This window comes from Balaenoptera borealis (genome assembly GCF_965194805.1).
Source record: "Balaenoptera borealis genome assembly, chromosome: 16".
Lineage (NCBI taxonomy): Eukaryota > Metazoa > Chordata > Mammalia > Artiodactyla > Balaenopteridae > Balaenoptera > Balaenoptera borealis.
This window is the reverse complement of record NC_138872.1, coordinates 38,681,094-38,703,702: the sequence shown is the minus strand read 5'-3', so window position 1 is coordinate 38,703,702 and position 22,609 is coordinate 38,681,094. Positions and strand designations below refer to the sequence as shown.

The 22,609-nt window shown below is 42.1% G+C and overlaps 1 long non-coding RNA gene across 2 annotated transcripts in view; it reads left to right on the top strand.

Annotated features, from left to right (window-relative positions):
* Positions 1-22,109, top strand: part of LOC309612909 — a 176,957-nt gene extending 154,848 nt beyond the window's left edge. For both annotated transcript variants that reach the window (XR_014235399.1, XR_014235400.1), the window contains exon 3: positions 1,082-22,109. This is a non-coding gene — a long non-coding RNA (uncharacterized lncRNA). The remainder of the gene's footprint in view (positions 1-1,081) is intronic.
* Positions 22,110-22,609: the final 500 nt, after the last annotated feature.

Genomic DNA, 22,609 nt, shown 5'->3' with positions numbered 1-22,609 from the left:
GCGGGCTACAGACCTCAGAGGGCTCCTCTCTGCCTTAGTTCAGATTTCGACGGGCACCACAGGGCTGAAAGGGATCCTCTAATTATGGGCGGGATTAGCGCTCAGCAGCCGATGTGTTGTTCTTCGTGGCTTTCAGCCCTCGTGGTTTCTCGGTTCCTTATGGTCACTGTGGCCACCTAGAAGTTCTTTTCAGGAGCATAATAACCAGATCAGCTGCTGCAGGCTGGAGCCGGGCGGAACAAAGGCGGGCGGAGGGCCCTCCCGCAGCCCCGGGCCTGTTCACAGATCCCAGCGGGCACCCCGGGGTCACACCAGACAAAACCGTGCTCCATCCCCATTTGCTAAGGCTCCGTCCCTCACCACCCACTGCACCCACTTAAGGCCTGGGGGGTATGCTCCAACAGCGTGTACTCTTTGCCAACAGAAATACTAGCAGTGGAAAAAGCTCCCCACCCAGGCCCTGCAACAGCAGGGAGACTCCTCTGGTTAACTTCCCTTTCAGATATTTCTCCTTGGAAAGCCTGAACGTCGATATGGGGACTTGATTTCTCAGAGTCTGTTTTTAATACTTATCTTTTGATGGGGTCATTTGAACCTACGAATAACCACAGATGGGGAGAAGGAGGCGGTAGGCATTTATTTTATCCTAAGACAAGTCAGGGCAGCTCCTTCTTCCTTGCTTTGTTCGTCCGTCGTCTGATGCTGCAGCGCGAACAGGTTTCCTAAGGAGCATCTGGTCCCTCTCGGAGGAGGAGTCCACAGGCGTTTTGTCTCTTTCAGGTTTTCAATAGTGGCCTCTGGGGCGGGGGACCATCTGGCGGGGCGTCACCTGGCCAGTTGGGCCCGCCTGACCACACGCTGCTCTGCATTCCCCTGCATTGCATCCCTCACTCCCACCCCCCCCCCCCACCCCCGGTTCAGGGGGACCTGGCCAAGGGCTGGACAATGGGCTTAGCATTCAGCCAGAAACCCAGAATCAATAACGCTTGTTATTAACAACAAGGCTGGATTACATAGTTTTTAGAACATGGGCTTGTCATCAGCAAAACTGACCTTCCGTCTTGCTTCGTTTACATCCTAGCCCTCAGAGCACTGGACAACTTACCTGTCAGGTTCTTACACCTGCAAAAGAAGAAACGTGAGAACGATTGAGTTGCTGTGAAGTATTAATGAGAGAGGACTCCGGATATAAAAGTATATTTTATATCAGGTAACAAAAGGTACATTTTACTGGGCTAGTAGAGAACTGTTTAATAAGGGGGCTTTTATACAGTTGCAAGCATGATTTTGGAAAAGCAAGAAGGGGTCTGTGACATCGCGAAGCGGTTACCTTGGTAGGATTGAGGGGCAAAGTGAGGGAGTACGTTCTGGAAACCAGAGGAAGTGTAGGGAGAGGAACATCCTGACACAAGCTGCGGACTTTGTCAGGGGGCGCAGCCGAAGCAAGGGGAGGAAGGGGTGCGGCGGTGGGGAAGGGTGAACACTCAGAGCACGATCCTTGGACCTCAGTCCCCTCCCACTGTCTGAATCTCCTGCTGGTGCCACCCATTACCCAAGCTAAGTAGCAGCCCTGACCATATCCCTTTGGCACCCAAGTATATGTGGAAGGCTTTCTGCTCCTAAGACATTTGGCCTGAGGGCATTTTGGCAGAGGAGCACGCATGGCCCACGTGCATGGCAAACGTACTGGAAAGTGGATGTTCCCCAAAGCAGCCCTAAACTGCAGGAGGGCTGGCAGGCATCAGTGAATAAATACCCCATTTCTTCACCTTGCACCATCTCCCAGAGCTCCCCCAGGACCCAGTGCCAGTTGCCTGCAATGAAAACTTGCTTGATAACATACGCATCATTAGGTTCATTCCCTTCCTTGTCTCTCTTCCCTACATCCTGGGATCACCACCCAAATCAATTATTTGCACTACGATCAATCCCTATCTCAGTGTCTGCTTCTGGGGAAGCCCAAATGAAGACAAAACCCACTAGCATAGTCCATGTGGGTCAGCCTCCCGTGGTACAGAGCAGGTGAAGAAAGGTGGAGAGTGGATTTGGGGAGGGAAGGGGAGCCACCTGCAGGGTGGCTGGTTTACCTTGCAGCACTTTCACTGTCTGTATTAGCTTGCCAGCTGCAGCAACAATGGTACAATGTTTCCTCATCCTGTTCCTCTATCACGGCACCCCTGTCAGTTACCCAATTCCCTAGGTTCCCCGCCTATACTTGACATTTGACTCAGTAGGAGTGTTTGCTGAGTTCTAGCTCAGCATTTTATATATTATATTGTGTAAGAGGTGGACATGAGCCATTCGGGGTGGGACCAGGGGTAGGTGGAGGGTGGGAGATAGTGGTAGGGTTATAAAAAGATTAAGTATAAATAAAAACTAGATGATATGCCTAATAAAGATCAAAGCCTTAAAACTCGAATGAACATATTCGTATTTCATGCCATCAATTAGCAATTAAAAGAGGGGTGGGTGCATGGGGACAGCAGAAATAGGAAGCCTACCAAGTATTCTTTAAATTGAAGTATGCAGACACTAAATCCTACTTTTGGCACTAGAGTCCAGGTCTGCTGTAGAAGGAGAACCAAGTATCCACTATGAAGTGCAATAAAACCAGTTTATTATAGCACATCTGAATATTTCAGTTTCCAATCAAATCTCAACATATTGCATTAGAGTTAAAATGATTAGGTAAAAAAATGAGAAAGACTTCAACCAAATCATTTACTGGAGCATAATTAACCCTAGGGCCTATAACAGAGACTAGCATGTAGTTGGTACTTAGTAAATAATTGATGGGTGAATGGAAAGATGGATGATTGGATGGGTTAGCCTAGTAGTATCAAACTAAAGGAATCCAACAGGAATCAAAGTACTAATATTCATCCACAGTCTTCCTTGTCCAAAATGATTTTAATACTTTTCTCATGAATTGTGTGCATGTGTGTATATATGGTGTGCCTCCTCGCTCTGTGCTCTGAATGCTTCTGGGTTCCAACCTACCCCCTCAGGGGTCTTCATTTCTTGAGAGGCAGGATGGATTTCATCTTGATGGAGATTTGAGTCCCTGCCAGAATCCCTTGGAGTGTTTGAATGATGTGAGTTTCTAGGAACCACTCCAGATCCCTTAAAGCATAATTTCTGTGAGAAGAGCCTCAACATCTATATTTGAATTAAACATATGCAGGTGAGGGACTAGTTATGTGTGTTTCATGGGTTTCCATTTCAACACGACAATAAGGCCCAAGGCTGAGGTAGACACCAAGTGTTCTCATCTATCTGATCACTTAATTTTGTTAACTGATGTAAGTGGCAATTAATGGAGAGTGTATTTGCCAAACCACTGTAATCCCCATAGCTCTTCCCTATGGAGGAAACCATGGTTTTACACATTTTGAGGGGGGGTTGAGGGAAGTTGCTGTTTTGTATGAACAAATTCACATTTCAATCGTATTTATGATCTCTGTGGCATATTGCATAAGACTTGGGGGAAAATGTTTGTTGTTTTGAATTAAATTGAATTTTTTTACTGAATTAAAAATATTTGAGTCCCTCAAATCACATGGAATGCAGGACACCTCATTTAAACTTCCAATATGTTATTTAGTTAAAGACTCTGAGCAAGGGAGTCCGAGGAAATGGACTGATGTCACTCTCCAGTATGACACTGGAGTCCCCAGAATTTCCCTTGGCAATTTCAAGGGCTGCCCCAGCTGTGAATAGAAGTGAGTTGGAAGTTTTGTTCCACATTTGACCTGGAATGAATTCCTCCAGACATACTAATTGGATAGGGTGTTAAGGTATACAAACACAAGCAAAAACAATAACAAAGAAAACATTACAGCCTCTACTGAGGATGACTTTATTTACAGTGGTTCTTTTTTTTTGTTTTTTTCAGGTGTGTTGGGTGTGTTTTATCTATTTATCTATTTATTTATTTATTATTTTTAACATCTTTATTGGAGCATAATTGCTTTACAATGGTGTGTTAGTGTCTGCTTTATAACAAAGTGAATCAGCTATACATATACATATATCCCTATATCTCCTCCCTCTTGCGTCTCCCTCCCATCCTCCCTATCCCACCCCTCTAGGTGGTCACAAAGCACTGAGCTGATCTCCCTGTACAGTGGTTCTTGGAAGTTAAAAACTATAAAGAACTTCTCTTCTGATACGAAGCTTTCATTTCTTCCTTTTGAGATATAATTAATCTTTATACAAAAATTAAGGATAGCATATTTTGTGAGAAAGAACCTACATGTACATAATCTCCAATTCAGAAAAGCAAATATTACATATTTATTTTTAATGCAGTTGTATGAGTTTCAACTAGAAAATTATTTTAAACTACTAATCAGATGGATTCTACTTTATTATTGAAACACAGGATAAAATGTATTAAAGGTTCAGCCTCAAACATAAAGTGAATCATATTACATAAATGCCACTGAGTGAAAAATCACAGTAGATAAGAATTGTATTTATTTTTAAATACTCTTTACCCAATGTCATTTAAATATGGGAGCTTTATTCTAGGAGCACTTTGTGGTGATAGAGCCCAAGACCCAAACAACTCACGTATACATAGGGGACCACATAGTTGATCATCCAAACTCGGGCCACTTTTGACAGAAATGGGATGCTATTTATAATTAAGATAGAATGATAGGTATGATCTGGGACCATCTTTGGAAAATTGGATGTATGGTCACCCTACCTGCATACTTTATTCCTAAAAGTGTAAATTCCTTATATATTTTGTGTAGCTTTTTACTGTGCAAGCTGTTTTGTAACTTAAGAGAAATTAGGCCTCTTTCAAAAGAAAAAATCAACTTTCAGGAGATAAAATAAGTAAAAATAAATTTCAAGAGGGAAGTAACTGCACTGCCAAACAAATGTTTATTGGATGAATGGATGGAAGAATAATGATAAACATTTATTTGAGTGCTTCCTATATGCCAAGTACTGCATTGAGTGTTTTCCTCATTTCCTCTTTTTTTGTGCAGGTGAAAAACTGTGTTCTAGAGAAAGAAAGATATCCATGTAACATAATAAATAAGTGCTGAAGTCAAGAATTGAACTCAAGTAATTGGACTTAATAGTGGAGTTCTTAACTCCTCAACTGCCAAAGTGGAGAAGGAGAGTAATTGATTCATATCTGACTTCTAGCATTTTGAGCCTTAATGACATAATACTGACAGATATAAGGAAGTTGGGAGTAAAAGTCATTGAAGAGTGGGAAATGGAGATGATTAATTAAGTTTTGATGCAAAACCAAAGCAATAGAGTTAGAAGGAGTATTAGTTAGAAACCAGCTGTCCCCAAAGCCCTCTCTTAAAGGAGCATCTAAGTCCCCCCAAAATTAGTTATTAAATGCATCAGTGGTGGGTTGGAGACTAGACCTCTCCTTTCCCCACCTGACACTTCTTCCATGAATAGCACTGGGTGGCCAACAAGGAGGGCCCAGGAGGCAATTGGAGAAACGGGATGGAAACTCGAGAGGGAGATGACAGATATGGATGCACATGGGAGTGTCCTCCTTGAAGAAAGTTTAGCATGGAAACCAGGAAGGTGAGGGTACTCTCTCAAAATGGAGTGGAAAAAAGAGATGTAGTGAAGTAAATCATGGGAGGTCTCTACAGAGTAAGGGCTGAAGGGAGGACACAGAAGCAGCAAGACAGACCTACAAGTGGCCTGAAGGTAGGAAAGAAAACATGACCAGGCAGAGTTTTAGAGACTGAGGAGGAGAGGACTCAAGAAGGATACATGTCTAGGTGATGTGGGGGAGACTCAGGATTTGGTTTCCATCAGGCGCTAGTTCCATAGTTATGAATTCTGCATATATTAGCTTATTTGCTTTCATAATAGTTCTAGGAGGCAGGCATTATGGTTCCTGTTTTACAGATGCCACACAAGGGACAGAAAGGCCACCAAACAGAGGAACATCAGGAAACTATCACCTGAGAGCTGGGATATTTCCCAGAGTCCAGGACCTAGAATATCCAACAGAAGCAAGATCCATGCTAGACTCGTGTCCAGTGGACCTGGAGCCATGGAGGAGATGTGGCTGATAACAGAGACACCATAGGAAGCAAAGAGAGAGAGACGTATCCCGGCTTCCCTTTCCCTCCCTCCCAAACTTCAATTTTCAGCTGGTTTCTTCCATTGGCTGAACCTATCAAGAGTCCAAAAGGCAAGGCAGCTTGGGAAAATGAGTCCTGTAATATACAGTGGAAGATGAGAAGGGCAGGAGATACCTCTGAGAGTAAACAAGAAGTTCACTGGCATATCCACACATAGGGACTTGTACATTACTTCTGCATACATCCAACCGGCAAAAATTCAGTCACATGTCCCCACTTTAGCTGCAAGGGAGGCTGTGTGCCCAAGAAGGAGAGGGTAACATGGAAAATGGTGACCATGATAGTTTCTATCCCAAGTACCTACAATATGAAATGCACCATAGTGGCCACTGTAAGAAATGCAAGAGTGACTAAGCTATAACTGCAGCTCACACCACAACCAACATAGTCATAACCTAGAAAGATTGTAAAAGGTACAATAGTAGAGGTGTCATGTGACGCCAGATTTCTTGGAAGAGATCCAATCTGATTGGAGTATGAAACTGGAAGAATTTCTGGAGGTTATAGGATTTGAAAGAATTTTGACAAGCAAGGCTGTGGGCAAAACCATCCCAGACATAGGGGAGAGCTGAATAAGATTTACAGAGATAGAACTGTGTGTGTGTGTGTGTGTGTGTGTGTGTGTGTGTGTTTAGGGAACTGAAAGTAGACTAAAGGGGCAAATATGTGTCAGTCATGGTGATTTGAATAATTAGAAATAAAGATAGCAAATAATCATGTATGGATATTGGATTAAGATAATGGAAGAATTGGGAATTCCCTGGAGGTCCAGTGGTTAGGACTCGGCACTCTCACTGCCGAGGGCCTGGGTTTGATCCCTGGTCGAGGAACTAAGATCCTGCAGGCCATGTGGAGCAGCCAAAAAAATAGATAATGGAGGAATTGGAGAGGTCAGTGTGGGGAACAATGAATCTTTATTCCATCCTTATATACAATTTAGAACCATAGAAAGATTTTGAGCAAGGTAGTCATATAATCAGAGCTGTGTTTTAGGAATTGAACAACAGGCAGCACATACATGAGTCTTCTAAATGAATTGTGTCCCTCCAACTTCATCTGTAGAAGTCCTTATCCCCAGGATCTCAGAATGGGACTGCATTTGGAGATATGGTCTTTAAAGAGGTAATGAAGTTAAAATGAGGTCACTCAGGTAGGCCCTGATCCATTATGACTGGTCTTTATAAGAAGAGGATCGGGACACAGATACACAGGGAAGACTACGTGAGGACTAAGGGGAGGGGTCTCGGAAGAAATCAACCCTGCTGACACCTTGGTCTTGCATTTTCAGCCTCCAGAATTGTGAGAATATGACTTTCTGCTGTTTAAGCCACCCAGGCTGTGATACTTTGTATTTTGCAGCTTTAGCAAAGTAATACAATGGGTCTGGCACTTACTGCAGCTTGGTTTGATAACCTATGCACAGAAGAATAGAGGTAAATTTTCTTCTTAATAAATTCATATGACATGCTTTAAGAGCTTAACTTTCTCCAACTTTGGAGGGCCTTTAGCAACAATATTTTGATCACTGAGAGGACTCAAGATTCAGAAGTATGGTCTCCTGAAATACATAGGGCATGAGTTCTTTTAATCTAAAAATGTCAGTTCATAGAGTTAAAACACACAAGGGTAGCATTTCAGTTATCTACTGCCAAAGTAACAAACTACCACAAATCTTAGTGGCTTAATACAGCAATTTTGTTTTTTGTTTTTGTTTTTCTCATGAAGCTACAGGTAAGGTGAGCAGTTCTGTTAACCTGGGCCATAGTTGTCTCATTTCAGCTGGGCTCACTCGTTTGTCTGTAGCCAACTGGCAGGTGGCCTAGGATCTGTCTGGTCTAGGATAGCCTTGGCCTAAATGACTTGGCTCTGCTGCATATGATGATCATCTTCCAGCAGGTTACCCTGGGCTTGTTAGCACAGAAAAGCAGTGGAGTAAAAGAAACGACTCTTTGGGCTCTTGAGGCCTAGATCCTAAACTGGCACATTATCACTTCTGCAGCTTTCTATTGGACCAAGTAAGTCACATGTCCAAACCCAAATTCAAGAAGTGGGTAAAAGAGACTCCACCCTTTAATGGAAGTAGCTTTAAATTCCCATTACCAAGGGCAAGGATGCTGGGAGCAGTAAAAAAAAAAAAAAAAAATTAGGGCCATTTGCACAATCAGTCGAAGGTAGATGATTACCAATGGTCAAAGCTTGAAACACAGTATCACTGAGTTACCTTAAAAGGGAACACCTAGCCAGATCCCCCATCCAATGAAGGAATTTCCCTAAATTAAACACACAAAGACAAAACAAATCTCTCAAAGAAGATTCCTACCACCTGACCATTTGACCTAACTTTTCTCATTAGGCAAGAAAAGGAAAAGCACGGCAGCTCTCCCACCCTGCTGTTCCACGCTCAGTTTATCTGGCTTCTGCTATGAGTCACAGCTGACTGAGGGGTGGGGATGGGTCATGAGTCATGGCCTAAAACAAAGATAATTTGATGGGGGTGGACCAGAAGGTGGGACAGAAGACACTGCAAGTTCATGCATTAACTCAGTATTTAGGGTGATTTCTTCTTTCCTGCAGCTGGGAAAATTGGGCAGCGTGCCCTCTTCTGAAATCCAAAGGAGGATATCCCACATGGGCCCTGTGCAGCTGGGTTGAGGGGATTCAGACATTTGTGTCTCCTAGGGAGTCCACTTGTTGATTTCAGAAGTGTTTATATCACCGCCTTCAAGGTGCTACAACTACCCTTCATCCCCATGTGCCTGGTCAACAGACCGTTTCACCCTACCATCCCCAGGAGCAAGTTACCTGGTTGGTTTGAGAAGTTAATATTTAGAAAGACTAATGGTTGCCTATGGTTTTCTGCAAGAAAGAAAAAATAAGCTAACATTATCTTTTGACCCACTCCCACATATATTTGCAGATGACAACTTAAAAAAAAAAAGTCCTTGGCTCAATGACAGTGTAGCTTCACTATGGTAGGAATTTTTTTTAAGCTATTACTCTCTATTTTCATGCGGCTGCACAGTAGCCTGCCTAGAGTACATAAATATTTGTGCATCTGGCCTCAAGCAATTAACATGTCTCCTACCCTGGGGTAAAAATTAAATGAAAATTCTGTCACCCCCAAATAAATCTGGAAACAGAATTCCTGAGTGTTTGCCAAATAAGGTGACTCCCAGCCTTAAGATGCTGAACTTTGGAACAACGGTCATAGAAACAAAGGCAAGGCACGGCTGGCTCCCATTCAACCTGGTCAACAACATCCTTCATTACAGGACGTGGCATCATTTTGATTCACAGCAGAATAAAAGGAATCTATTTGTATATTTGGAAGTTTGAGTGAGGATTTCCTGAGTTCCTGATGAAGTCATTCCTGCCTTACAACAGCCTTGCTTGTCCCACTAGAGTTAGAACCGGGTCACCATTTCCATGCAAGTGTGTGAGCCCACTTTGGGCTCCTGCGCATGTGCACACACACACGCACACATACACACACACACTCATTTCATTTCAGCATCTAACTAAAACTCAGTCATACATAATCTTCTCCCAGATAATGCTGGCCTCAAATCAAAATTTCAGCTCAAAAGGAAAATGCTTTAAGCTAATCTTATATTTGCATTGCCTGCCAATGAGAGAGTGCCTTTTGTTAAATCACTTAGAACACATGTGCCCTAGACATAGTATTTAATGGGAACAGAAATAGAGAAAAATGTTGGCTCCTGGTATCCAGGAAAGATGCCACTGGCTTCATAAGCTTCTTCCCACAGATATAGTCACAAACAAAAGATAACCTAACTTTGAACTATAAAAGTCTTGCTTTCCTATGATCCAGTTCTTCAAAGACAGTCTTAGGGTGTTATCACTGATCTGTGATGGGCTTGCCTTAAGTTCTCATGGCCATTAATACTATGTGCTCTGAAGAGACTGTGAATTCCACCAAAGGAATTGTCTGCAGGATTAGACTCTGAGGAGCACATCCTCCTCCTGTGCTGTCCGTGTCACAGAATCTGGGATTGGAGAGGCCAGAAGGGATGAGAGGCTGATTGCAAAACCCCAGGGAGCACATATGCAGCCTACATGAATAACAATAACCCTGAGGGGTGGTTGCAGCAGATTCTGAGGGAACCGTATCCATACCCCTTACCCCTACTCCTTCAGGGCACAGCAGCCCAACTTTCTCTTTGCCTAAGAGCTTTCTCTGGCCCCCATATCCAGCAGCTTAGCCACTCACATGATGGGCAAGAAGTGAAAGGGAATTAACATCCACTGGAAGTAACTTTCAATGAATGTCAGATAGTAATCGGTGTATACATACCCCAGTTCCCTTGCTTCACACCATTTCCCAGCAGTTCCCAGCAGAACTAAGTTCCAGTTGCTCACAGCAGTATCTGATTCAGTAAAAAACTGTTTATGGGCTACCTTCCTTTCCCTGTCTCACTTTTCCTCTCCCACATCTGTATTTCTTTTGCTTTCCTCCTAAACTATTTACCATTGAATTGATGTCACAGGGATTGCTTTGGGGAAACCCAATCTAGGAGAGGAGCAAACTTAGTTAAGACCTCCTCTTTTATGTAACTTTGGGGAACGAGTAAAGCATCCTTACTTTCCATCCTGAACAGGAGTCTATCCCATGACATTTTTGGATCCTGCCTTTGAGGAGATGGAACTCACCACAACACAGTTCCTGACTGTCCTGTTTGCTCCTCTGGACACGTGCCAGCTTACCCATCATACAGGAAGCTCCCAGGATGAGGGCAAAGTTCTATGAGGTCTGATCTTTCCGAGGCAGAGGAGACTCAACTTAGCTCTTTTTCCTTGTGGTCCACTGATGATTTCCAAATCGAGTCTAGTCCCAGATTTCCCTCTGGTTTTCATATAGCCTGCATCCTTTTGCTTTTACTTACATTCTCAGATCAGATCATGTCACTCAATGGAGAAGTGATCATGTCAGTTCAACCTGGCAGAGGCTCTCTTGCCCTAAAATGACAGCTGTTGAGTCCTCACCATGGTCTGCAAGGCTTCCTGATGACTTGATTCCTGGAGACCAGTCTAACATCATTTCCTAGACCTTTCTTCTTCACTCCTTGCTTTTCTTCAAACATGCCCACATTTTCCAGTTGCGGGATTTTGCATCAGCTGGTCCCTCTATCTGGGGCACTCTGATGTGCATGAGTCTCCTCTTTACTTTACTCAAGTCTTTGTGCAAATGTCAGCACCTCAAACAGGTCTTTTTTGACCAACCCAGCACCCCTTTAATTCTTTATCCCTTACCCTACTGGTTTCTCTTTAGAGTTGTCAGTACCCATTGGCATTATATGTACTTGTTTAGCTGCTTTGTGCTGGTCTTCCACTGCAACGTAAGAGCCACCATTATATTCCTGCCACCATGTGCCCAGCACACAGAAGATGGTCAATTAATATTTGTTTGGCTGACTGAATTAATATATGATATTAACTTAGTAAAGTGATCTATCAAATATTTTTACCAGAATAATAGTTAACATGTAGTCCAGATTTTTTTTATATTGTATATTTCTCCTTATAGATTAATTTCATTTTAAATGACTGATTCTTTACTTTCCAAAGACACATTTTGACAGTTTTCCGATTTGTTTGGTTGGGTTTGGCATGGTTATTTAATCCCAAGTTAGAAGGATGTATAAAGATAGAGATGTACTGATTGATAAATTAAGTAACAAAGCACAGACAGCATACCTCAAACTGGACTACTGGCATCTATGCCCATCCCTCCATTCAACAGGTATTAATTGAACATCTACTATATTCCAGGCACTGTGATAAATGCCAGGGGTGTATCAGAGAATACAACAGTCAAATATCCCTGACCTCATAGAACTTATATTCTGAAAGAGGAGATCCACAAGGAAATGTAAACATAATGAATAAGTAAGCTATTTAGTATGTTTGACGGATACACCAGGGTGGTCAGGGGAGGCCTCAGTGGGAAGTTGACTTCTGGGTGAAACTTGAATTAGTGAGAGTGAAGCCACACTCATGTATGTGGGGGGAGAGTTCCAGGCAGAGAGAACAGCCAGAGCAGAGGCTGAGGTGGGAGCAGCGTGCCAGGCGTGTACAGAGAGAGCAAGCCAGAGGCCACTGAGTGAGGAGGAAGAGTTGGGGGAGATGATGCATAGAAGAAACAGAAAGCAGGTCACACAGGTCCCTGGAGGCATTAAAAGTACTTTGATTTTCACATATGCCGATAATTTTTAAAAGGCAATCAATAGTAGCTGTTGCCAACCTATTCAACTAAATAATGCTTCCTCGTTGATCCATATAAAAAGCTATTCCATTCAAACAAAGCATGTTATCATTGTTGTTAATGATGTTATTATATTATTGTTTCTTAGTAAGATGATTGCTACTATATTTTTTCTTAATTACTCAAGAGCAAGATATTTTATTGATGATAAATACATAATGGAAAAGATAATTTGTGAAATAAAAATAAGAGGTTTGGTAGACTGGCTCTTCTTTAATTTTTATTGTAATAGATTTATTGAGATATAGTTCATAGACCATTCATTTTGTCCCGTTAAAGTGTACAATTCAGTAGTCTTTATTATATTCACAGAGTTGGGCAACCATCATCATGGTCAATTTTAGAACCTTTCCATCACCCCCAAAAGAAACTCCATACCCCTTAATAGTAAGTCCTCATTCTCTTCAACACCTCTCTCCAACCCCTAGGCAACCACTAATCTACTTTCTGTCTCTATGACTTTGTTTAATCTGGGCACTTCATATAAATGGAATAGGTGTCCTTTGAGTCTGGCTTCTTTGCCTGTATAGTATTTCCAAGGTTCACCCATGCTGTAGCATGGATCAGTAACTCATTCCTTTTTATGGCTGAATAATGTTCCATTGTATGGATAGACCCCATTTTAGTTATCTGTGTGTCAGTTGATAGACACCTGGGGGTTTTCCACCCTTTGGCTATCATGAATAATGCTGCCATGAACATTTATATGCAAGTTTTTGTGTTTTCATTTCTCTTCATTCCACTTCTACGAATGCAATGCATTGGCTCTTAAAATCCATGGTAAGGGGCTGTTAATACTGCTAAGATTAACTGATAACAATTTTTAAATCTGAGTTGATGAATCAGTTTAAAAAGAACTATTAAAACAAATTCAAGAATGATTTAGGGGAAAAAAACAGTCTTAGATTAGGAGAGACCCTCAAAATTGATCCACATGTCAAAGCCAATAGGTTAGCTAATGAAGCCTTTGAGAACTAGATGGGTTTTGTGCAAAACTGTGCAAAAGGTTGAAAAAAAATCATATGTTAAAAGAAAAGAAAGATAGAAATATAGAATGAAAGTAAAGATAGAGAAAGAGTTATCTTGGCCACTGAAGCATTTCATTGTGTCAAGTGAGTTCACAGAAGCGCAGATCTCATCTGCGGTGTGGGACTGAGCCGTCATATTGTCAGGCAGGTGATGTCCATCCCTGTGGCGTCACAAGTTGGAACAGCAGAGCCCCATAGGGAAACATTTATCAAATCATAAATACCCACCAGTGCTCCTTTGTGACTGGTACTGGAAGAAGTATGAACCAAAGAGGCCTCAGGGACTTACAGTCTAGTTGGAGACAAAATTACAAGCGGTCAAAGCCCAGAGATGTCAGGAATTGTTCGCAAAGTATGAAACAATTTTCATCTGAGGGTGTGGTGCCAGCTTGTTCTTAAAAGCATAATTCATTTGCCCTAAACTGCTTCTTTCTCCAGAAATCCTCTCAGGGCTCTGGGGTTTCTCACCACCAGGAGCACTCATAGGATGGGTGGATGGACACCCAGAGGGTTCGGGGACCAAGGAGGTGAGAGGATCTTGGCCACAAAATCTGATGGTCCTGCTTTTGCGGGCTTGAGTCAGACTCCAGTGAGAATGTGGTAAGGATTCTGTGGTCTAATAGGTCATCCCCTCCTGCTTGTCTGACTCAGGGCGATGAGTGTCCCCTGCTATGCTCAGCGGTGGTGGGAGCCCAGCCCAGCCAAGTAGAGGCAGAGGTGGCTGCTGGCCTCAGAGCAGGGAGGTGGGGCAGTGGAAGAGGCCAGTGACTAGCTGGGGACAGCGGCATTGACCAGTTCCGAAAGAGCTGCTTACCCAACAGGATCCAGGGCCCCAACTCTGTATCTCCACCCCTCCTTCCTCCTGCTGGCATGTATTTCCAGAGACCCACAACCTCTAAAAGTGGAGAAAGCCATTTTTCTGGTCATCTCCCTCCACGCAGCTTTTGCACTCTTTTAAAATCATCCTGGGACGTGAAGGGCTGAAGTTTGCTCTTCACATAACCTGTAACAAAATCAGAAGCCGTGAGGCACGGGTCACAATCTTCCTATGAAAAATCTTTCTCATTACATTAAATTCCCTCCTTTGAAAGATGTGACTCAGCTGGTCACATGGCTCTAGAATGGACCTTGTCACCAAAGATTCATAAGGAGATTGGAGGAGAGGAAACGGAGAGTCTTTCAGAGATGCTCCTTTTTATTTCCCCTGTATGACCTGAATATCAGGAAATCTGAGAGCTAAATAAGATCTCATACATTATCTACCACAATGCCCTCATTTTCTGGAGGAGTACACCTGAGGCCCCAGAAGAGTGAAAGTGACAGGAATAAGGCCACAGAGAGAGCAGCAACTGAGCAGGGCTTGGAGCACTTATCTCCTGCCTTTCAAGCCCCTACTCCTTCCACACACCACAGTCAGCGAAGAAATCAGATTAATGAAAGAATCCTCAGAAAATATTTGCCCCGGGTTTCCAAGGTTGCCTCATGTTTGCTATACTTTTCTCACTCTTCCCCTTGCCAGACCATGAGGTAGCTAAGAATGGCAATGACCACATTCTGAAGTTAATTCTGATGGCTTTTTCTAAAGTTTGTTTGACTCATCAGTATATTAGTGAAGAAGAAAACGTTTCCTTGCAGGAATAATGACAGCTATAGGCAACTTCCTAATATCATATCATGGCAAAGGTAGGCAGGGGAAAATGTCCTTCTAAACAAGTGCAAAACCAACAATGTCTGCTTAGGTCAGCCGACCACCCAGTGGTGTGCTGTTATATGGTGGTCAACTGACTTGCCAAGACAAAACCCTGGTCTGTAGAATTTGCTGATTCTCAGCTGTATATACTGCCACCATGGGCAGTTTCAATGGATCAATGTGGTGTCACTAACTCAGAGTTGGGAAAAGATGTATCATACCACACCATTGTATAATATTTCTACCACCCAGATGGAATTGATATATTGATAAATAACCTCAAGAGCATAGATAGTAGTAAAATGTGGTAAAATAACTAGGAAGTGATGAGTTTTGAGTATTCACTACCTTTGTTTTTAATGTAACTTATTTCACTGTGAATTTATTAATTTAATTTTTAATAGCAAGTATATAGAACATCCAGCTAAAGAAAAATCCTGAAAATTCAACAATTGACTCACCAACAGGTACAGACTGGCTTCAGCAGAACACTAGAATCACCTGCTCCAAACTTTGTTGACTTAGTAAAGTAACCTGCAATGCTGCCCTCCTGGGAATATGTAAACATTAGCCATAAACTAAGGAGTCTTGGCCCCTTTGCTTTTATTCGTAAAATTAGTGGTCCTCATAAAACTATTCTTCCCTGGGAAAGATGCAACAAACAATAGGCAGAAATAAAAATTGTGGTTGTAAACGTGGTTCATCTCATCCCTTCCATCCAGTTTGGTGACTTACATGCCGTACTTCATCTCCAAGTGTGATAACAACAAGAACTAAATATAACCTTTTCTCTTGTGGCTAAGACTTATCAATGAGGGAAAGCAAAGGCATTATGCTAAAAGCTTCACATGTCTCATTTAGTTCTCACAACAGTTTATTCCCATTTTACAAAAGAGGAGTTTGAAGCTTGGCAAGTATAATTAATCTTCCTAAGATTATAGTTGTTAAAAAACAAAGCCAGAACTTAAATGTAATACTGTTTGATTCTAGAGTCTGGCTTTAATTAAGGCTAAAGCATGATTAAAGGAACTGAGTGTGAATGAGGGCCTAAAACAATTCTTATAGGGACTAAAGAAAAAGGCATTGTGAAAATGACTATTCATGAGAGTTAGACCTAAAGCTATTATGCAGTCAAAGCTGTCAATAAAGTAGAATAATAGCCTTATGAAGTGATCATTTAATGTACCTGGAGAAGAATGAGAGACTGTATCAGTTACCTATTGTCACAGTAGCACTGTAATAAACAACCACAAAACCTCAATAGTGTACAAAAATAACTATTCATGTTCACACATCTTGAATCAACTGCAGGCAGGTTAATCTGTAGTGATCTTGCCAGGGATTGCTCTCATGTGTGGGGTTCAGCCAGTATTGCCTAACGTATGATGACTTTGGCTGGAGTGACTCGGCTCTGCTTTAGATATTTCTTATCTTCCAGTAGGTTAACCAGGGCATGTTCTCATGGCAATAGAGGCACAAGAGCATAAGCAGACACATAAGGCCTCTTGAGCCTCAGCTTGGAACAGGTATAGTATCACTTGTGCCTCTTTCTATTGGTTAAATCAAATCACAAGAATAACCTATCTTTAAGCAGTGGTAAAACAGGCTCCATCTCTTTAGTGAAAGGAACTGCAAAGTCACATAGTGAAAAGCATGGGTATAGAGAGGAGTAAAGATTTGGCACCATTAATGCAATGAATCTACGAAGAGGTGAGCAGGGTGGTCAGTGGAGAATGTGGAGTGATCACCTGGTGCTCATACACTGTCATACTTCATGAAATCTACTCCCTGCTACTTACTTTTAACCAGGCAATGACTAGTCCTGGGCCAGCAGTCTGATACCTTGGAAGGAATCATGAACTTGGGTACTGGCCCACATCAACCCCTTACTGAGTGCATAGATCACTGATCCAGTGTTGAAACTTGGAATTCTTCCCATCTACAACATGCATCATCATGTGTTTATTCCTCACTGAAAGCTATGTTGTGAATGTGTGGAAGGGGGTGTGAGTAGGATTACATGCCTAAATTCTCCATTCTGGTCAGTTAATAACCCTCTTTTTCCTTCTTTCCCATTCCTTATGTCATGTGTCAGCCCTTCCATATCTGCTCTTCCCCTTCATAACTTAGCTCTCTGCTCACAGAAGCTAATATATATGGACCACATCAGAAGGCTTCAATGCCCAGTGCCTTCCAACTGAGATTACTAAAGAGGAAGGCCCAGGAGAACTAGGAGGAGGAGGAGAATGAGGTCAGGGTATTTATGCCCCTGATTCTCTTCCTGTGAGGTCACCTTTGCTTTCTGACCTAAATGACTCACTTTTGCTCTTTTTCCAGGTCCTGGAAGCCATTTACTCTCATTCTTCTGGGCCCATGGATGACAACAGCCCCAGGTTTCTATACCATCCCTCAATGTCCCCTCTACACTCTACCTACATCTTTATAACTGAACTCTTCATCAATAAATCTCCCTCAACTTATTCTAATTTGAGAGCGCCTTCTGTTTCCTATAGGAATTCCACCTGGTACACTCTCATATATAGAGAACACTCAATGGTTCCCCAAGAGAAATGATCTAAGATTTCATCTTATCATTTAATCCTGCTCAAAATTCAGAATATCCACATGATACTCAACAATTATACAATTGTGTATAACTATGGCTCTTCTCAGTCAAGAAATGTATGAACTAAACATGTTTTCTGCTCACTCCTCATTATATAATGGTGGAAGGGAAATAAGATTAACAGCAATAAACAGGAACAATGGAAGACACAGAGCATTCATTTGTCTACTCTGCCTGGGAAGACTTCTAAGGACCTGGGGATGCAAAATGTTACTTGATTAGACATGGATTCTGTCCTCTGGGGGGAGACTCCTTACCCATTGTTCTCCAAGGTCCTTGGATCCCTTTCCATGATATTCTTATTTGTCCATTATATCCCTTGATGACATTTAATGGGCCTTGGGGAATATGCTGCCCTTTAAGACTGTACTTCTTTTCAGCTTGCTTCTTGGTTGAGGAGTCATTTTAAACCTCAATAGTTACAGATGTTTTTAGACAGGATTTATAGCTTCTTTGAGAGTAAAAAGTTCTCGAAAGCTCAGTAAGCCTCTAGTTCACTTGATTCTAGTAAGTTCTATGTATCAGTAATCACACAGTTCTTTTCAGTATACTCTAAAATGCTTATTTTCTCACCTTCTCAGCATTTGCATCTGGCTTTTAATTTATTGAGACTGTAGGCTCTAGTGAGATCATATTAAAAAAAAAAAAAAAAAAAAAACTCTTTGCTCTGAAAGATATTACTGGTAAAATAAGCCTTTAAAGCCCTTTTAAGTCCCAGTACCTATGGTTTGGGGGTCTCAAAGCCAGCTTTCCCCATATTTCTGTACTCTTTTGACTCCCTTTTAGTTCTGCATATGCACCAGTCAATTCTCTCTGAAATCACCCTTCTCAAACCTTTGACCCCCTGTCAAATCTAGCTACAAAAAAAGCAACAGCCAAACTAAGGTTCTGTTTTTCAGTGTCTTTCCCGAGAGTTTCTGGCTTAGAATTCATGTCATCTGGTACCAAGTAAACTTCCCCAGGTGACAGTTTTAGCAAATATTTTGTCCCTGCAAAACACGATCATCATGTTTTTAGCCTCCAACGTGTTTCATCACTGCATACCACCAGTCACTAATCCAAAGCTACATATTTTAGGATTTTGATGTGTGTCTTAGTCCAAGCTGCTGTTACAAAATTTTATAGACTGGGTGTCTTGAAAACAACAGAATTTTTTTTCTTACAGTGTTGGAGGATGGAAGTCCAAGATTAGAGTGCCAGCGCCATCACTTCTGCTTGGTGAAGCCCCTCGAAGCTGCAGACTTCTGACTCACTGTGTCCTCACATGGCAGAGAAGGAAACAAACACTCTCATAACATTTATAAGGGCAGTAATCCCATTCATGAGGGCTCTACCCTCATGGCCTCATCTAATCCTAATTACATCCCAAAGGTCTCACCTCCTAAAACTGTCACATTGGAAGGTAGAGTTTTAAAATGTGAATTTTGGAGGGGAACACAAACGTTTAGTCCATAACAATGTATGACACTCCACTTCTGGTAACAATTCTGACACTAGTCAGGGTAATGCTAGCCTATGCTGTGGTAACAGATTAACCCTGCAAACACAGTTTATTAGCATAACAAAGCTTTCTACATTCTATCATTTTTCTCTATCATTCATTTGACACATCCAACAAAGGTGTCTGACACACACCTCTCCATGGCGGCATAGCCAAGGGAGAAAATCCGTGGAGAACACATACGAGCTCTTATTGTAATATGTGACCAGAAGTGAGCACATCACTTCCACTCACATCATCAGTCAGAACAAATCATCATGGGCTGCGAAAGGCGGGGACTATATGGAGATTCCATTAGTACCTACCCTTGCATCACATGTGTATAAGACACATCCACAACTTTCAAATAACATGTGGCGTAGCTTAGACACTTCTAGAGCCATCAGCTGTATTTTTTTGTCAGTAAAAATTGCTTATCCACTATCAATTAAATGATATTGAAAATTTTACACAAGAAGATCACTGATAATAAGGAGAACAAAAAAGTGTAGCAGCTGTCTCCGTGAAGTGGATGTCTGCTTCTCAGGAAGCAGTGAACTTAACCATCAGGGCTTATGCCTGATTCTTTACCCAAGTTTACAAAGCCTGTGTTAACGTTTCCCACATCTCCCACACCATTTTTTCGGGATGATATTCAAAACAACAACCAGTTCAGCATAGGTACCAGCCAATCAGAACAGATGTGACCCTATCTGAATGGACATTAGTTGTAAACAATTGCTGTGTTTATACAGTATGTACCAGTAGATCTGATTGATCCTGGCTGTCCCTCCAAGCATGATCAGCATTTTTCCACATGCCACACTTTAGTCTCCCCACCTTGCCCTTATACAAGCTGTGCCTCTGCCTGGAATTTTGTTCTTTTTTTTTTTTTTTTTCCTTAATTAATTTATTTATTTTTGGCTGTGTTGGGTCTTCGTTTCTGTGCGAGGGCTTTCTCTAGTTGCAGCAAGTGGGGGCCACTCTTCATCACGGTGCGCGGGCCCCTCACTATCGTGGCCTCTCTTGTTGTGGAGCACAGGCTCCAGACACGTAGGCTCAGTAGTTGTGGCTCATGGGCCCAGCTGCTCCGTGGCATGTGGGATCTTCCCAGACCAGGGCTCGAACCCATGTCCCCTGCATTGGCAGGTAGATTCTCAACCACTGCACCACCAGGGAAGCCCCTGGAATTTTGTTCTTTATGTGGAGAAACAACCACTTTGGTCACCTTTCAAGTCCAAGTTCTAATATGATTTCTTTGGGGAGGATTCACAAATGCTTCCTCCCAACTCTTAGTTTTCTCCTCCTGTGTTTTCCAGAGTGCTACATCCACATTCTATTATATTAATCATTACACCATGTTACCATTCGTAATAATTACATGTTGTCACCCTCACTGGGCTTTGAGCTCCTCAAAAAATAACAATAATGATAGCCTATATTTATCAAGTATGTGTTATGTACCAAGTACTCTTCTAAATGCTTTATATGCATTAATAAATTTAGTCCTGAATAGAATTCTATTGCTATCTCCATCTTGCAGATGAGGAAACTAAACTACAGGGCAGTAAATTTACTTGTTCAAGGTTTATTTTGTCATCCCAAGCACCCAGCACAGCCTTGCACACATGAGGCTGTTGAATAAATGGGCGGATTCCTCCTGCCTTCCCACTTGTGCTGTCTTTTTCCCCATTTATTGTGTGAACCCTCTACATTCCATTATCATGTCTCCTTCTCTAAGACCACTCCTAACAACTGTGACCCACCCAGATCTTCCCACCTAAGGAAACTCTTGTTACAAGTTACATCCCTATTATTCAATTTAAGTTTCAATTATTCTTGGTTTCAACCTTGTTATCTGGCTTTCCCAGTGAAACTCTTTATACCATGTTTTCTGTATATTTGGAAGATTGCTTAGCACAGACCTCACTAGAAACCAGGGGTCCCACACAGTGCTTGTTAATTGAGCAACTAGTAAGGAGACATTGGAACTTTTGCCATCTTTGTTTGGGGTAGCACCAGTATTGAATACAGTATCTGATTCTTGCTCAGAACTCATGGTCACTGTGGAATTTTGTATAAACTGGAAAACATAAGGTAATGGGCTTTGTGCCTCGTTGTACCTCCCCCCATCTCAGTGAAAGTAATATTGGGGGTGGGTCCCTGAACTTCCCACAGAGGGGCAGCAGATATACTCCCATAATAACTGTTTGATATGCTTTCAGGAAAACTCTGGAAAACCTATAATAATTTGAATTTCAAGGTGGAATGCTGAGGGAATTCCCCGGCAGTCCAGTGGTTAGGACTCCATGCTTTTACTGCTGAGGGCCCGGATTCAGTCCCTGGTCAGGGAACTAATATCCCACAAGACTCGCAGGGTGGCCAAAAAAACAAACAAACAAACCAAACAAACAAAAAATGGAATGCTGAGTGTGCATATATAAATTAAGATTGGGTGTAATCTGAAAGAAAAACCTAATAACAGTGGCCTAAAAAATAGAAGTATAGGGACTTCTCTGGTGGTCCAGTGGTAAAGAATCTGCCTTACAATGCAGGGGACATGGGTTCGATCTCTGGCCAGGGAACTAAGATCCCATATGCCATGGGGCAACTGAGCTCGCGCGACACACTACTGAGCTGGCACACCTCAACTAGAGAGCCCGCGTGCCGCAAACTACAGAGCCCACGCGCCCTGGAGCCCACATGCCACAACTAGAGAAGAGAAAACCAGCACGCCAACTAGAGAGAAGCCCACACGCTGCAACGAAAATATCCCACGTGCCTCAACGAAGATCCCGCGTGCCACAACTAAGACCCGATACAGCCAAAAATAATAAATAAAATAAATAAATAAAAAATAAATCTTTAAAAAAATGGAAGTACATATTTATTTTCCTTGACATTTACACATTTTGAACATAAATCAGTCCTAAATTTATAGTATGATGCTCCATGGTGTTATGGACACAAGAATCTTCACAGCCACTGTGACCATTTTTCCTATCACATTCCAGCTAGCAGGAAAGAAGGCAAGTCAGAAGACACTCTGGGCATGGACACACTTCTTCCAACTACAAGGGCAGAATTTAGTTACATGATCACCTAGTCACCAGGGATGTTGGGAACTGCAGTCTTTATCCAGGAAGTCATTTCTAGCTAAATCAGAGATTCTATTACTGAAGAAGAAGGTGAAAACAGATAGTAGGGGGAAACTGGTAGGGTTTTGATACAGCAGGAAAAGCAACTCTTTTTGCTCAAGGCTAATTATTTCATTTGCCATCTGAAGAAGTTGACGTCTCATCCAAATGTGATTAAAATGGAACAGAGCTGTAGCTCAGGCTTCCTTCTTGTAAGCTTTGACA